This window comes from Balearica regulorum, chromosome 11, assembly GCF_011004875.1.
Source record: "Balearica regulorum gibbericeps isolate bBalReg1 chromosome 11, bBalReg1.pri, whole genome shotgun sequence".
In the NCBI taxonomy this organism is placed as follows: domain Eukaryota; kingdom Metazoa; phylum Chordata; class Aves; order Gruiformes; family Gruidae; genus Balearica; species Balearica regulorum.
The window spans coordinates 17934166-17949847 of record NC_046194.1 but is presented as its reverse complement, the minus strand read 5'-3'; the positions used below and the strand labels follow the sequence as shown (position 1 = coordinate 17949847).

General features: G+C 39.9%; 1 long non-coding RNA gene across 1 annotated transcript in view; it reads right to left on the bottom strand.

The window, feature by feature from the left end:
* Positions 1-15682, bottom strand: part of LOC142603284 (uncharacterized) — a 178520-nt gene that overhangs the window by 64564 nt on the left and 98274 nt on the right. Inside the window, exon 2 of the long non-coding RNA XR_012837173.1 lies at positions 14452-14536. This is a non-coding gene — a long non-coding RNA (uncharacterized LOC142603284). The remainder of the gene's footprint in view (positions 1-14451; positions 14537-15682) is intronic.

The following is a 15682-nucleotide window of genomic DNA, read 5'->3' as shown; positions in this document are numbered from 1 at the left end:
AATTAGTTGGGATTGAAAGTTTTCAGAGACCTATATCCTGTTTAATAAAATTTTAATCTGAAGTTTTCTCTGGTGAAAAGTAGAGAATAATCACTAGCTAATACAAATCAAACTTAGAGGTCAAATCTGCTCAACAACAGAGGAGGTGCTGAACATGCTGCATTTGACTATAAGAACAGCTCTGAATCCACAAATGCCGGCCTTACAAGTCCCTCACCATGAAGCTGCTCAAGTGATCTCATTTTCATTAGATACTCCAGATTTCATTCAGCACTAGGGCACAAATTTCAAATCTCTGAATTTTTTCATGTAGCTGATGACTTATTCCGAGTTATCCTTCCATTTTCTCCCATAGTTATATTTTTATGGAGGACTAAATGAGAGAGTAGATAAAATGCATTAATATTATTACTATTATTATTTTCTGGGATCTCCTGCTCACAGATATAGAAGTGATGCTTCAATGTTTGAGTAGGCCATAAAGTTTAGCGAGGAAGTTCTAACCTTGTCTGTGTTCTGCATATAAAAACAAGTATTCTTGTTCAACTAACAATGCGATCGATACCAATTAACTACTTCACAGGTTGCTGAATCAGAGAATATTGTCCATGGATTGCATCAGTCCATTGTTTGCTCTTCTACTTTGCTACTTCAGCTTCTCTCCCAAGCCACAACTATTTTATGCTTGTGCTGTCCCTGTCAGACTCTTCTATTTACAATATTCTGCAGAGAAACAAGGAGTTGCCAAGGTGGACCATATTCACAGTATGTTATCATCCACTATCCTAACAGTTGCTGGTACCAGATGTTTCAGAAGATGATAAAAGACCCTACAGGAAGCAGATGTGAGACAATCTGCTCTGCCTAACTCACATGCAGAACTATATCCAGTCCACAACGTTCATCTATAGTCTCAGAGCTTGAAAAAATGAGGCATATTTCTAGTATTAGCCCTTATTCATATGTAGCCTCACCAGTCATATCCTGTAAGTCTTTCCATTTTTTTTTTCCTTTTCTCCCAGCTGTTTCCAATGTCCATCCCAAGAACTCACGTTACCACAAACATCTTTTCAGATATTCTGAAGAATATGCAAGTATCAAAACAGGCTTAAGAAGCTATAAGTGTTCTGTTTAACTATGTATGTACCTTTAGCAAAGATCAGAGATTACCCAAAATGAAAGTTACTATGTTATTTAGTAAAGCAAGGTAGAGACAAATTGGTGTGATTGTTTTCATTATTATAGAGAAGTAATGTCTGTAATCTTGGACTAGGAAGTCATCCACAGGTCTTACTCTTCTGGGTGAATCAGTGAAGCTGCATGAGATAGACATTTTCATAACTATTACTGTTTATGGTGATTCCATGTTTCACTTTCTACGGCCTCCACTTACTATGGACATAAAACAATTCTCTAGGAATTGTTACAGTTACAATTCAATATCACCTCTTCTCTTTGGGGAGGGAGGAAATATGTGGATTGCATCTGAATACCCTGAGGACTGTAGGACTCATATATTCATGTATTCAATTTTATGAAGATCTCCAGAGGATAATAAGACAAAATAGAATTTACTTATTTTTATAGCCTGTTCTAGGTCTTCTGTATTTTCAAGTTCATCATAGGCTATTTTTTTTTTTTTTCTAACATCATTTGGAACAGATGCAAGACCGCTTGAACATGAGTTCCAGCACAGACATTTGGTTGAGAGACAATTTAGATGTGGTTTGGTGATATAGAAAGTGCCCTTGTATTTGTGCATCTTTGAATTACATTAAACTTCGGTACAATAGTATCCCCAAGCTTTAAAATGATTGCCCACTTACACAGACTCGCAAACACAGAAAAGAAAAATATGAGTCAGCCTTTTCTCGCCCCCAAATCCATCTCTCTGTTGTAGATTTACATTTATGTGCAGAGACACTCAGAACTGGCCAAGAAGGGAGGAGTGAGCAGAGGGTGCATTGTGAACACTGGGAGAAATGTCAGCATTTCAACCTAAGAGCATATTCTGTCGTCATGACAACATGATGTAAAGTGTTTTCTTAAAGAAAAAGATTGCAATGTAAATGGAAAAGAAAAACTCAGTTAATAGAGCAAATTCAGATGAGGTGTTTTATGAGGTTGTGACATGGATTAAAACACAACATCTATTACTATAAACAGATTTTTTTAAAAAATTCCATACAGAACAAATGCTTGCTTCACAGAAATGACATTCTATAAAAATTTGTCATTAGAAATGAAGTTTAGTAACTACACTTTTTTTTTAACTTAAAAAAGCATTTCAAATTAATTTCACATATTTTCTACCAGATATTCAGAAAACATATGATAGTTTGGCTCCCTCATTTTCTATGCAAACTCCTGATTTAAAGTAGCTTGATATTTTATGCAACATCAAGGATCTGTTAAGTGCTGCAGAAACACTTAACGTGCTGCTGGCCTCCAACCCTATAATTGCAGTGGTCAAAGGGTAGAGAAAGGGAATATCATTATCCCATTTCAAAGCAGGAGCAGAGGCACAGGGCATGTGAAGCCAGAGGCCCAAAAATCACATGAAAAGCTTCCAACCGTGTTGGGAATTACATCAAGATTGCTGTAGTCCAGTCATGTAATTTACTATGTCTTTCTCATCTGCTCACGCAAAGAGAGAAAGTGGTGACTATTTTCCTTCAAACATTTACTGAGGTTTACAGTTATTAAAGCTTTCATCATTTAGTCCTGCCTAAAACGTTAAAATTTTTGTCACTGCTTGGAAGCGTGACCCCTGCCTCGGGGCACGCACTGGAACAGAACAACAGCGACAGAAATACCGAGGCGGCCCTCGCGGCCCTTGCTCACTGGCCATTAAAATGAATAGATTACATCTCCCACAGTGGCAAGAGAGAATGTATTTTTATGTCAGTCTAAGTGACCTTGTATCACTTAGATGGAGCTGGAGAATTTCTCCCTGCACCCCACACCTCCACAATAAAGGCAGATATTAAAAAAAAGGGCAAAAAATATTGAGAAATGCCTCAAGCTGGCTTTTTTTCTCCTTTGCCAATACAGTCTTGCTGTACACAAAAAGCCAAAATATTTAAGAACTAATGAATTAGAAAACTTAGATTTGAAATTTTACTTGACAGCTCCCAAAAAGGATGGTTCTTCAAGAACAGAGAAACATGCCTCTAACCTGCCTGCTGCCTCTGCAGCAACCAAAGATTCGTCTTGCCTACAGCTGACCACTCGAAGTACGTGCCCTGGCATTTGGTATTACAATGATTTCTTTGGTAGTTTCTGGGAGTCAGCAGAGAACGGGGTGCCAGAAGGGCAGACCCCACACGAGCACAGATGAGAAGATGTTACCTGCCCCTTGGAGAGCACAAAGAGAGCGAGGCAGAGGAAAGCAGCAGCCCATATTGCAAACATCATGTTAGTGTCGCTGTGTTACACCCTTTCTGATGGGATTTCATTAAAAGGCAACCCAGAGAAGAAGGAACATCAGAGAAGGAAGGGGGAAACCAGAGATTATATTCATGTTGGAAAGCGCAGAAAGCAGGTTGAGACCACTGCTGTGTGCCAAGTGCCCGGTTGTGGGACACACTGAGCGCTGCCTGTTGACAATGACTTTACAGTGGGATGCGAGGGGGTCCAGCATCTTACAGAATGCTTCAAACAAGCTGCGGTGTTGAGATCTGAAGTCCCCTACAGAAGGATGGCTGAATTCAGTTCTGTTTAAAATGGGCAATAAGAGCAATTTACTGGAAAGGTACATTCTGAGTAGATACTACAACAATTCTAATATAAAAGATTACTTGTCTTGTTAAAAGCTTAGAAGCTATTTGTCATCTCAATGCTCTGTTCTTTACAATGTCAGGTTCTGGAAAGCTGTGAACTCCGTGGTAATGAAACAACTCAGTTTATGCTAAGAAAAGTATCTTGTATACAGAACCATGGCTTTGCAGCCCCTTGTAGGAGATCGTTGTGTCCTTGCCTCTTTCAAAAAATATGTCTGTGAGCTCTGTATTATGTGACATATGAAAAAATTGGGATGTTGAGACTCCCGTGAGCCACCTTTGCCTTTGCAGTGAAGGGACCTGCCAGCGAAGCACAGCAGGATTGTCCTCCACCCTGGAGCCCTGAAAAGACCGCATGAGCTTAGAAAAGCTTCCTAGATGTGAGGCAAAGGAAATTTGCATTGAAGCCGCCTCTACGTCAGGATGTGGCTTGTTCTAGACCTGTCAATCTGGAAACCTTCCCGGGTGACACCTCCACTGAAGGGCCAGAATAAGACTGCATTAGCTCTGACCCTGCTAAGACTTTTCTAGTGGTTTTTAGCAGGAAGACTGCTGTGCACCATGGCCTCTGTACTACAATAAAGAAAATCACTGATAATTTCTTATTCTTCTGCTGTCACCCATACGACCTTAACCCAGTTCCAATTTTGACCTCCAATTCTCTTCCTGAGTGAAAAGGATCATATTTACTTTCTTCTACCCTTTTGATACCTTATGTTATGAGGATTATAAGCTCTGTCATGTGGAAATACTGCTTCACCCATGTTTGTACAACACCTAGCACAAAGGGACTCTTGGGGGCAGGTGGTGTCTCTAAGAGTTCCTGGAATATAATAATATACATGTGAAATCTGTCTCCCCACACACTACTGAGACTAACAAACTGATTTTAAGAAATCCCAGCAAATTCTTAATCAATGATACCTTCCTCATGTGAGTTCGGAATCTTATCTAATATCTAGGATGCTTGAAAAGGAAGTTTTAATGGTACTTCCTCTTCTGAGTATTTCAGAAGTAACATAATTCAGTCAACATTGCTGGGGTCCATGTTTTTTGACCTAGAAATAAGACTGCAGGATAAGAACCTGCTCCTCCATCTGATGTATACACTAACAATCCTCCTCAAAAGAGCAATTAACTGAACTAATCCCCATACCACTATTGCGACGGTGGGCCTCTACAGGTGGGTCTCTGGATGACATCAAATACAGCCTGGCTTTCAGATGCAACCATGAGATTAGATCAAACTAGCAGGTAGAAAACCACATCTTTGTACTTGTAAATTCAGCCTATTTGATTGGGACTTGCTGAGAAACAACCCCGTGACACCATTTTAGAAAGGAAAATAAAAAGACAACACAGATTCACTGCTCTATTTACTAGAGATTTGAAGTTTCAAAAGCGTAACTGTGAGAAAAAGAAGAGAGAACACAAAAAACAGGCTCAAAATTATCATCTTATCTCTACGGTCACACCTGTGGCTTTGTTGACACAAGGCTACATTACAAGAGATTATCAAAGTTGGAGATAACCATATCTTTGTAGCATCAAGTGAATGTTAAAGTCAGCATCACAGGCACAGAAGATGCTATTTGCTCTGTTAACTGCATCACTAACATCTTTTCAACATATGTCTCTGAAATACAGCTTGTGAGAAGGAAGATTGCTCATTGGAACAACAAGTAAAGAAGCTCAGAGATACTTTGCTAGAAATAGAGAACTTGAATTATGCCAGTGAGATCAATGGAAATTCAGAGGAAAGCCTGAATAAGAAGTCTGGGATTTGACCCTAAATCAGCTTACACAATTTTGAACAAATTGAGCTTTTACAATCTGGTGGAAGCTCTAATTATGTTGTCATAAAAATCTCAACACTGTTGAAATCTTCTTTCTGAAGGCTCCAAACAAGGCATCTATAAAGGATTTTCTTTCCCGTTTTGCTCTGAAAACGGACAATATACGAGGTGTCAGATTAGAGAGAGCAATGTGGGACGTGCCACCTCCATCACCTCTCTGACAAGGAAGCCACTAAACAATATGCTGACTTTTATTAAGTCGTATTAAGGACCAAAGTCTTAAGCTCTGACACTTCATTTAGACAAAGTTCTCACAGAAAAGGACAATTAAAGGATGTATTTCTACAATGGTAAAAGACTCCCCTTTTAAATGCCTTAACTCATGACATGACGTAAGTAGGTGTCTAAAGGCAGCAGTCACAAACATCAGACTTTCTTCCATCTTGTGTACCGGAAACACAGAGAACTTCAGGGAGACAGTGCAGAAAATTTCAGAGAGGCAAGAAAAAATTTTCACTAATTCACTGAGAACAGATGTTTTACAGAAATAGTTCAGCTTTAGCAAACTTCTGCCAAAGCACTGGGAATTTCCATCAGAAAGCCACCGATTTCCTGGCAGCTCACTTGACGCCTTTTGGCAAAACTGGGTTTCACAGCCCTGCTGCTGGGGATGGCCCGTGCGCACCGTCCGCACCTGAATAACAACTTCCACTCCACAGCCTCCAGCTCCCACGCAGGGAGGAGCGCACCGAGGTTTGTAGGCAGCAACTTGGGTTCCTGCCAGGAGGCCCAGAGGGCAAAATGGGGAGCCCGCTCGGAGTCAGGGCAGCTGGCTACTCTGCTTCAATTAGGAAAAGACTGAAAAAAGTGTAACAGTTCTGTTTCCAGTTCAAACATTTCAAAATGCTCAACCTTCCAACAAAATAGAAATTCTCACTTGAGCTGATCTGTTCAAAGCCTGCTGACATAACAACTCAGGTCTCTAACATTTAAACTATCAGGAAATCTTTATTACTAGTACTATCCACTGTGGCATCAAGACGATAGTACATTTAGAGCAACGCAGCATAAAAGTAAAAAACCATACAGGAGAGGTAACACCTGACAGGTGTTGCCTGACCCCCCAAAAAGCTGGCATTACAGACGCCATCTTCAGCCAGGAAATAATTCCAAGACTTGCCTTAGTTTGTGACAAACATTAATATTCAAATGAAATATTTTCTTTTATGATTTTCTCACTTTTTTTTTTAAAGAAAACCATGTATTTCTGACCTGATCTACCCAAGAAATTCCTTTACAATTAGAACCAAACAGACTTCCATTTCAGATGTGTTTTAATGAAACAATATTAGACAGAAGAATTGTCTGCTATGGAGAAGGTAATCAGTATTCATTGCCAGCTGAAAGGTGTCGGCTAGGCTGACAGGTTGACAATGCTGTATTTCCACACATCTAGTTTTAATTCCAAAGCACAGATCAGTAATGAAAAACCGTATATTCCTAAGGCTGCACCCTCACTCAAAACTGCCCATATGTGGTCAGACTAAATTTCTCTCTTGCCCAACATCTTCAGATGCCTAAAAACAACCCTATAGGAATTTAACAAACCAAAGCTTTTTTGGTAGACTCTTCCACCAGCGTGGTTTCCTCACCAGAGGCAGCATCGCAGAACGCTGCGTTACGGCAGAGCCCGGGTGCAGAGTACGCCGTTAATTTGGGCTTACATCGCTGTTACAAACATGAACTCTTCACACACAGTGGGAGCTGAGCCCGGCTGTTCGCCCTGAAGCTTAACACTACATAGGCAGGATTTAGTGAAACAAGTTTATATAAATAAGCACAACAAGCTTTCTATTCACTTTACTGTTAAACATTTGCATAATAGTCACTGTATTTTGTCTCACACGCAGTGGATGATGAAAGTACCACAACAGCAGGGCAGGGAGCACGCAGGAGTTGGAAGATTTAAAGGAAAAATCAAATGCTACATTTTGCTGTTGACTAAGATCTTTTATATATACCATTTATCTATTTGTACTAACATATTTTAAAGACAAATCACTGAGAGAGTAGCACGTAGCCAGCCAAGAAGCATGCACAGGATAAGCCTTTCACCTTAATTACATGCAGGAGACTGCTAGGGGAGGAACAGCTTACTGAGAGGAAAAATGAACAGAGAAAGAATGAGCAAGAAGCAAGTTTTGAGGATATATTATATTATATTATTGCAGTGTTTAAACACAAAAGAAATCATAGAACACCTCAACTCATTTCTAGTAGTTCGCACCGTCTGCTCCCAGGCAAAGGGCGAGTGTCGTTGCCCCCCCAGCCCGGTTACCCCCAGCTGGATACAGCACCACAGGTGCTGGAAATGCGCGGTGCCAAGCATCCTGCCAGGCAGGACCGGGGTCTCTCCAAGGGCTGCAGCCTCTCCCAGCAAAGAGGAGGGCTGGGCACGGGCATCCCTCAGTATCGGTAACTCCAACTCGTCCACCTTCCTCCTGAATAACCAAGTGGCCGCTTGGGCATGCCACGCGCATGCACTTGTACCTGATGACGTGCTCTCTAGAACAAAAATCCTGCTCATCTTTTAAGTGCTACCATTTCGCAACGTACCAACATACTTTATTTTTGGTAATAGACCTTCACCTAACACAATAAGACAAGTGTACTCACTCAGTCCCTAGATACTGTTTAAATAGCATTCCTAGCAACAAGCATCCTTTCCCAGGAACGCAGAGAAGCGCTACCTGCTCACCACGCTCCTCCCTGTTTAGCTGGCAGGCTCACGAGGGTGCTGTGCACAGCGTCCCGCTCACTGTGCCAGCACCGTGGCAGGATGGGAGGCAGGAGCAAAACCACCTCCCCTGCATCTTGGTACGCACTGAGGAGCGAAAGGCCAGCACCTTGGTAGGTTATCAATGCAGCAGGCGTTTCTTCTCCTCACTTAATACCTGATCGTGACGTCCATTCAGCGCCCAGCCACTATTTCCAGACTCCCTCCTCTCCCCCCGCAGCAGATTTCTCTTGCCCATGTACCTGCTAACACAGGGTTTTGCCCTTTTTATTACAGTTCAGTTCAAAATAAACATGAACCTTCCCAGTATGTTTGACTCGTGATCAGCAATTTGTTTCATGTGACAAGACTGCTGCTCCCAGGCAGTCTCATTATCTACAGCAGAGATCAATGCAATACTCTACTTACCTGCGATAAGCTGCATCTTCAGGCCACAACAAAACCTATTTCATAAGGGATTTCTCAATGTTGTCTATATATCTAGCAGGTACAGACCTCTCATAAAATTAAAGTAACCTTTATATTTCAGCAATAAAGCTAATATACAGTTGTATACACATAATGCCATCATAGATTTCATATCATTTGTGGATTGTTCTTTCAGCTTTATTTTAGTAGCGATAACATGCTTAGCTATGTCCTGTATTTGCCCAATGTATGTAGCTCTAGCTGCACCATCAGATCTAACTGGTTCAATTTTCACATCCAGTATGGATAAAACCTTATCCACCAAACTCCCGCCCAAGTCCCGTCCTTTCTAGAAAACACCCTTAACTCCAGGTAGAGAGGAACTCATTGAAGTTGTGAAACGCAAGTCTCAGCATCTTCAGGAAATTATACAAAAAATAAAAACATTGCCTATAGAAACACTGTATAGGAAAACAAACTTATCTGTTGTCCAATTCCTACTATTTTGCTGAAATGCTCTCAGAACAGGTTTCCACAGTTAACATACGTTTTTCAGCATTCAGGACTGGAGGTACTCAAGGAAATTACATATTCTCTTTCCTTCCTTTTAATAGAAACTGCTCCACTTCAAATGTTAAATTGCTCATTTTTTCAGTGAAAATGTCAGTGGAAAACTTCACATGCACTTGCACAGGTGGAGTCAGAGAACGTGGGGGACTGTGAGTTGGCCAAGTCTCCAAACTCTATTAATTGTGGCGGCTCCCAGTCCTGGAGAGACTGGACCGAAACCCACAAACAGTTAAGCAGACTGGGAGAGCAAGCGGACATCAGAAGAAAGCTGAATCCAGGGAAGGCTTCGCCCTGGGACGCTGCAGTCCCTCTGCAACAGGCGTGGACCTGTCAGCACAGCCCGTCCGCCTCCGCAGAGGGGATGTCACAGCTCTTGTCTGGGGAGGGGGGAAATCCCCAGACTACTCGGAGATTAAACATACACCAGTTAAATCAGCCAGGGTTTATTTATACATCTCTACAGCAAAGCAGCTCGGAAAACATGTTGCTTTTGTCTGGTAATTAAGAAAAGTAGTTTTTACGACTCCAGCGGATTATCAGAGAATGTAAGGCCAGACCTTTCAAATGTCAGCATTGTTCTACCACCCCCCGCGTTTTAACAAAGTCACAGTGTAAAAAGGATTAATTAGTATGTTATGAAAGGCACACATCCAAAGATGATATCTGATACATTTCTGTACTGGAACCTGAAATTAATTACTTTGTGCTGAGGTTCACATAGGTGTATTGAAAAAAAAAAAGACTTGATTAACCTGCCTGCTTGCGCGTTCTTTAGGGGTCACTAGTAATATTGTTTTTGTTATTTTGACTGACGTTTCACTTTCTCTTAAGTACATTGTAATTTTGCTCTAAGCAACTATATGGAATGCTTTATTTAAAATCTTCAAAGTATTTTCTAATTCTTTCCCCTTCACAACACATCTCTTGTTCTGCAAGCCTTTTTATAACACGGAAATTAAAAAGAGTAAAGATATAAGAGCATTCATAATGCATCATTTAGGTAATATGTTTAATTAATGTGAACAAATTCATCATTTTATTCTGGTTATCAAGATGATTTAAGCAACATAGGATTTTCATCAAGCATGAAATTGGTGCCATGGCCTACAGAGCTCTGTTAGAAACTTACTTCGGATGCTTTTTTGCACCACAAGTTACCCTACATATTTATTTTCATGCATGTGTGCTGGCTTATGTATATGCTCATTAGAAAGATAAAGTTGTAACTGGTATCACAAGAGCATATACATACTTCGCAAATTAATTATTTGGAGAAAAATGACAAACTGTGCTTTAAAAAGGAAAATAGTATTGCCAGAGTTTCTAATGTGAAGAAAGTAGAGTTAAATTGAACAATTTCTTATCTCATCCTATCCCAATAACCTGTCCTTGTCTTCTGAAATATTCATGAAAGAATAATTATTGCCATTTATGGTCAAAATAAAATGCTGTTAATGGGACATGATTTTATAGCAGTTCCTAATATTTTCCCTTAGCAATTGCCCATTTATTTGACTTGCACTTGGCTCCAGCTTATTACTGCCCTCAGTGTTACCAGAAGAGCACATTTAAAGTGAAAAAATATGTCATTAGGATCAAAATTAATCATAGGAACATTGATTTTTAGAATAAACAGAGAAAAACATTTTTGGTGGAAAATGCGTTATCTAACGCTATGTCTGAAAGCCTGAGATCATGTTTATCCAAATCAACGTCCGATATGGAACCACATGTACTAAACAGATTTCACAGGGAGCTCACGATAATCCTGCCCTGACTCTCTCCACAGCTGGATGCCCAAGCCACTGGCCAGCAGGGAAGTGTCTTTTGTAGAGATTATCTGTCAGTAGCAAAAGGATGTTTAACTCACAGCAAGACATTCCGACGTTACAGTGCACCGACTGTAACAGACACCACAGAATGACAACTTCCCTCCTCCCTTTGCCTTGTAATTTTACTCTTTTAATTTTTAAAACTAATGGTAGCCCAGTTCTAACCTTACGAGGAAGCAGCACCAGCTACCCACCGAGGCTTTGATGAGGTGCCTGGGGCCATCTGCTGAGATGCAATTGTAGTAACAGGACCAAGGAAAAAGGAAAGTGAGGTAAACATGCGGTGATATTCTCCTTGCTTTAAGCTTTTCAGTTTGAGTTTAAACTAAACATCCTCCCCCTCCCAAGAAAAAGTCCTACTTGAAATTTTAAAACCCTTGAGTGTTGCTGGGCTTGTCTGTACTGCAGTCCTCAAGTCCTGAAGCATTTGAAGATTTCTTGGCATTATAAATAGGAAAAATATTACATTAATTGATGTACCTAAACTTTTTCAAATACTTCCTCTAAGTTTTGTCTTAGTGTAAATGGGGTTTTTTGCTATTAAAAGAACAGGGAAATTTACACTCCATGTTTTTTCCTCACAATATTTTAATTGCAACATTTGTGCATTAATTCCCAGAAAAATAATTTGCAGTTAAATGTGGCTATGTAAAAAAATTCTTATATTTGACAAATAATTATAAAACAAGACATTAATATTTTCCTTTTGACATTTTGCTCAGTGTTTCCTTCCATTAGAAGCAGACAAAATTCAGGATGATCCTGAGGTTTTGCATTAAAACCAGAAAGCATCCTCAAAACTCTTCACCAGGGTAAGGCTGGTAACCTACAGCTAACACAGATGCATGAAGGATGCAGGGACTGTCAGGAAATCCCGCCCTGTATCCTATATTATCAGAAACAATGTCTGCCTATAGTTTGGTCACCCTCAAAATATACATACGATTCCTCCTGCATAGGATAAGCTTAGAAGAGAGAACCTTGCTTCTTTAAACATGCAAGCCATATAGTAACACCATCGTTCTTTCTCTTCTCTTACAGAATGAACAGTCAGACAAGAGTGGATTTTCTTCAGGGTAACCTCCACAGCATGACTTTGCATATATATATTTCCAAGAATAATATACGTTCCTCATTCATGTGAGTGATTTCAGCAAGGCTCGCTTCATCGTCATTGCCTGACAACTCAGTAAGACAGAGCAAGTAACAAAAGCCATCAATTTTCAATATCATGCAGGTTCACTCCAGCATCCCTTCCTAATTTTTAACGCACCCTACCCTTGAGCATAGCTATTTGCTATTACAGGTGAGGCTGCACAAGCATATGGTGAGTGGAGGCCCAGTGAGCTGGAACATCCTGTTTCAGCTGATACTCTGCAGAACTGTTTGGCTACGGGAGCTCAGCAATATATTTTGATAGGCTTGACTATGCAGCTATAGATCTGGTTTGCTTCCCACTCGGATATTGTTCATGCTTCAGTTATCATGCACAAAATTAGCGATAAGCAATATTAAGCAGAGCACTCTGTATTGCAGTTCTACCCAAGAGGGCTGATAACAGATCCCAGTCTCTTTATGCTTTTTGACTTTGCAGGAAGCTGAGTGGCTGCTTCCCTGGGAAGCAGACGCAGATAAGTCTTCTGAGCTTTATGTTAATGCAATGTCTGTCACATCCCTCTTGCACCTTCACCAGGAGCTTTCAAAGTCTTGGTGGAAATACTGAAATGGAAGACCTTTCTGCTAGTGCTTTTTCAATGAGGATGCTATGATGCAGAAATAAGTAGTAAGGATATTTTAGCAGCTTGCCACGCATAAAAAAAATGCATGATCTTCAGAACATGACCACTGATAGCAATTAGCATGTATTTATAATACCTCTATGAGTAACTGCATTCTTACCTGGTTATTGTAGGATACATAAATAACCTTTCAGCTTGATGTGCTACAAGCCCACAGATTTCTTAATTTAATGCATGCTCGGGCCATTAAGAACAGTAAGAATCACATACAGCTATCCCATCTTTTATAGCACATGGTCTAGAATACTGCTCGGGAGCCTACATCCTGGCTTTTCTGCCCTTGCCCCATTCTATCAGAAGCAGAATTTCCTAGAAAAGCCTTAATAAACTATATTGTTTGAATATATTTGCAGGCTTGGTGTTCTTTCTCCTTCAAATTTAATTCATGTGGCCTGATGTTTTCTTTAAAATGTCTAGAGGTTATTCTTGCCCCCATGCTGTCCACCCTATGACCACTGCTACACAAGCCCTTTGCCTGTTAGCAGGTTGCCCTTCTGTTCCTTCCAGAAGATTCAAGATCACATTAATAAAACTCTGAATCAAAACAGTATATCTAAAGAAACACAACAAGACATGGATCCCTTGTCCCTTTGGCAATGAAAATATGCAAAATAATTCAAAAATTCACCAAGAGCCACAGCAGGTGACAAAAGTTTTCTTGAGGGTTATCCTTCCACCTTGCATCTTTGACACTCTTGTATATTTTGACTTTACGGCCAATATTCCAAAGCTTCGTGTATTTTTTGCTGTCATTCCTTAGTATTTTACTCTCCAGTTCCAGATTTATCAGAGCTAAAACTTTTTAGTTGGAAGGATTTGCTTTCAGCTCTAAAATTACTGGGCATTGCAAAGGGGAAAATCAAATGCATGTTCAGATAAGAGACTGAAGATAAGGAACCAAAGATAAGGAACCACAGGGGAACACACTATTTGTATCACTATGGCATAGATACTTTTTATAAAATTAAGGAGGGTATCTGATTAAGATCAATAAGGTGAAAGAATCTTTATGTTACCTACACGTCAGCCTACAGCATGATCCGGGAAACCATTTCTCACAATGCCAAAGGAGCTCATTTTCCAAAACAATAACATCAAATGGAAGCATTTCCAATGGTTACTTTATGCTAGAGCACATCTGCCCTGTTGCAAATGAACCCAGAACACCATTCACTTTTTTGTGCACCTCCATCTGTCCAGCAGAGTACAAACTGTTGAATTCATTGGGGATGTAGAACAAGAGCCTCAGCAGATGGAAGTATGCTGACTTACCATAAATGAAGATCTAGTTCCTGCTAGGAAATGAAAACTATCTAAATCATTCAAGCGTACTCTCTAAGTCTCATATTCTGAGTTATCTGACTGATAAACTACGCTAATTTAGCCTGATTGTTCTATTTAATCTTAATGATTGCCTGGAAACCTCAGAGGATATTTTGTTTGGCATCAAGAGAACAGCATACTCACATGAATGCCAGTTGACTGTGTGGTTTGCTGTCCTGTCTCAGAGCCTCAGAAACCCACGTCAGCACCACTGAACAATCCTGAATTCCTGTACAAAGAAAAATGGACAAAACGTTCACATGTTGGACTTACCTAATTCAACTTTATTTTTCTTGATAGTCTCCTTAGTATTTTAGATAAGACAGTGCCCTGGCCAGCTATTAGAACAATATGCTTTAAATTAAGAACCAGTAGTGTAAAAGTAAGCCACCACTCAAATCTGTCACAACAGCTTCACAAAAAAAAAAAAAAAAAAAAAAAAAAAAAAAAAAAAAAAAATTTGTATAATACTCTTTAAACTTTGGCCACCTTGTAAGCAAATATCCTTTGATTTTCATCTGGATTAGCACCGATCCCCCAGTGAGAGAACTGCATAGTCACTTATCTGAAACCCATGCAAGAATCGTGAGAAACTCAAGAGCACCGAGCTCTGGGGACGTGCACTCTATTGCCTTGTCAAGGCCTCTGGGGTTTCCTTAAAAAGATTTTAATGGGATCCAACAAGAACAACTTTGATTGTCCCATGCTGTTTCAAAGATGTAGCAACCAAGCCACAGAGACCATGAATCTGAAAGGCAGCTGACAAATCTAGAAGAGAAGTAGAATTTGCTAAAATTCAGAAGAAAGATTTATATGTCAGACGACTGACTATATTTCAGAAGCTGTCATTTCTCAGAACGTCAGTTGGAGATATTATTATTACTACCTATGCAGAGCCCCATACATATTACAATGTATGTGTAGACATTTAAGTCAGCAGGAAAAAAAGACAGAAAGAAGGGAAGTAGGAGGGAAAGGAGAGTAGTTTCATGTATATAAACAAGGTGTTTTCTTAAAACTTAATTTGAATACATATCGCCTTTGAAGGTTCAGGTTTACTTTTCCATCTCAGTTCACAAGTTAATTAATTTGAGTTTCTGTGTACTATTCTTGAGAATTTTTTTTTTTTTTTTATGAGAGTCATGTTATCCTGAAGCAATTACTAACTTAATTTATAGTAAACTTGGTACAAATAAATTCTGGACTTGCTCTTGAGGGCCTTCCAGGAACCCTGCTATCCCAAATTCCCTTCCATCAGTAAAGCCTGTTGCTCAGAGCCTCTCAAGAACACCCAAGGTTTCTTTCTTCCTCAGAGAAACAATCGTATACATTATTGAACATGCCAAGGCAGAAATATTACAATATTTTGTTACCA